The following is a 2,500-nucleotide window of genomic DNA, read 5'->3' on the forward strand; positions in this document are numbered from 1 at the left end:
GGAAAACTTGCGGTGAACGCGTTGTGTTCTGTCACGAACGTCGAGGAATAGGATGAGAGAAGGACCGGCTGTGAAGCTCGCTTTTAAAGCTGCGTGAGTCTGACACCCTACTCTGTGTGGCGATAGCGCACACACGAGCGTGGGACGAATGACCGCTGCCAGAGCCGGCTGTGAGTCCCGCTCTATTTATCGAGTTCGCGTATGACATAGAGCACAAAACGTCGCCGCATGCGTGTTCGTTGACGAACACGTATATTCGAGAGGACCGGCTGCGTAGCTCGCGTAAAGCTGTGTGCGATTCTGACACTCTACTCTCTGTGTGGCGATAATACAGTGCACAAGAGCTTGGGACGAACGATCGCGCACGGCCAGAGCCGGCTGTGAAGTCCGCTAGTATCGAATAATCTTTCTCCGTGCACAATTGGAAATGTGTTTCGAGAGGACCGGCTGCGTAGCTCGCGTAAAGCTGTGTGCGATTCTGACACTCTACTCTCTGTGTGGCGATAATACAGTGCACAAGAGCTTGGGACGAACGATCGCGCACGGCCAGAGCCGGCTGTGAAGTCCGCTAGTATCGAATAATCGTTCTCCGTGCACAATTGGAAATGTGTTTCGAGAGGACCGGCTGCGTAGCTCGCGTAAAGCTGTGTGCGATTCTGACACTCTACTCTCTGTGTGGCGATAATACAGTGCACAAGAGCTTGGGACGAACGATCGCGCACGGCCAGAGCCGGCTGTGAAGTCCGTTAGTTATCGAGTTCATTCTCCAATAAGAGAGAGGAGGAGGAGAAGTGTCGGGATCCAGTATCGGGTTGTCTATGATCCCCGTCGTTTTCTGAATTCTCCTCCTGTGTTTTCCACTTTAAAGGTTTTTCAATGTATTTTCCGCCCGGCCGTCGGATACGTGTGCGCATTGCAATCGCGTACTCGCGACGGTTTCCGTTTCTACGGACGATCGTGTGTCGTCCTTAAAAACGACGCCTGAATCTCCTTCGCGCGCTGGTTGGAGCTTTCAGGTATCGGCGTTCTTATGAACCGCAGAACAAGAGACATAATTATATATTGATTATAAATCAAATTATACGATTACCCTGAACGGTGGATCACTTGGCTCGTGGGTCGATGAAGAACGCAGCTAATTGCGCGTCAACGTGTGAACTGCAGGACACATGAACATCGACATTTCGAACGCACATTGCGGTCCACGGATACAATTCCTGGACCACGCCTGGCTGAGGGTCGTTTACGTAACCAAATACTGCTTGCGTTGCTCTTGTAAGTCCCCGCCGTCGCTTACCTCTCCATGTCGAATTTTGTGGAGGGCGCAAAGAGCGTTTCTGAGTCGGGTTGCAAAGATGCTACGTACGAGCGAACGATGGACGTTTCGTCGGCGTTTGACGCGGTTCTGTGAAAATTGCAAATTTTACATTGCGTCTAACGGTCTTCGTGAGAAGAAGGAAATAGGAATGGGTATCACATTCGGACTTGCGTGAGTGTTTTGCGGCGTCGTGAGTCGTATTTTCAATACGACCGCCCGTGAACACCGCTCCGACGATCGAAATCTCTCTCTCCTCTCTCTCTGGAACGATTCGCATTGCGGAAGAAGCGTTTCACTCTCGAACATTTTACGCGCTCCCGACGTCGTCTGAAATGATGCGTATACGAAAGGTATAAGAGTCTCAAGAGACTACAGTGAATGGACACAAATAAAGAAAGAGATACCGGACACCCGTGTAAAATCTGTGTGCGCAACTGTGGCGTGCAACGTAAGCCCCAGGGAGATGATATATAAAATAAAATACGTCTGTGCGTGGATGTGTCTCTCTACACATAATTGCGGCGGAGGGTCGTCGTTGCCAGCGACTTCGACAAACATATTCTTAGAGTTCGCGAGACAGTGGTCTCTCGTTCTACGAACGCTTTGATGACTGATGGACATAGCAACATTTGGCATTGTGCGGGATGCGCACGCGTACTTGTATCGGGTCGAATAATTTCCCCGTCGTCGCGTGTCCTCGCTAATCCGTTGCGGATTCCATCGCCACGTTCGTTGAATTGAATGACGACCGAGATCTCGTGTCTCTTTGGTTTGATCGATGATATCGCGTCGTGCAGCGTTTCTGTACCCCCGTGTGTCTAGTGTAGTAGAGAAACCCCACCGGGTGTTGAAAATATATATACTCCTCTATGGAGTGGCTTTCGAACATCGTTGTCACCACAACGTGTTGTCACGCAGAGCACGAGAAGGTGAAGGTGAAAACAAACCTTTGTCGGTCGCCCCATGTCTTTTTTTCTTCATTGTCGATCGCGAGACCGCGCGATCTGTCGGTCGTCCAGTCCCCGGAAGTTCTTTTCGACGGACGTTAAAGTTAACCGGCCGATCGTCTAGCGAGAGTTTCCGATCGACGAACAAAATGAAGAAATCTCTATATATACATTATATAGAGAAAAGACACTTTGGTGTGGCGCATAAGATATATGGTTTTGTTTTTTTTTTTTT

At 49.8% G+C, this 2,500-nt stretch overlaps 1 non-coding gene across 1 annotated transcript; it reads left to right on the forward strand.

Moving 5' to 3' along the window:
- The first annotated feature begins 1,087 nt into the window (after positions 1–1,087).
- On the forward strand, positions 1,088–1,242 carry LOC143364526 (5.8S ribosomal RNA). Its single transcript, XR_013084168.1, has one exon. It is a non-coding gene; the product is annotated as a 5.8S ribosomal RNA (ribosomal RNA).
- The last annotated feature ends 1,258 nt before the right edge of the window (positions 1,243–2,500 follow it).

The sequence above is a fragment of the Halictus rubicundus genome, unplaced genomic scaffold (genome assembly GCF_050948215.1).
Source record: "Halictus rubicundus isolate RS-2024b unplaced genomic scaffold, iyHalRubi1_principal scaffold0641, whole genome shotgun sequence".
In the NCBI taxonomy this organism is placed as follows: Eukaryota; Metazoa; Arthropoda; class Insecta; order Hymenoptera; family Halictidae; genus Halictus; species Halictus rubicundus.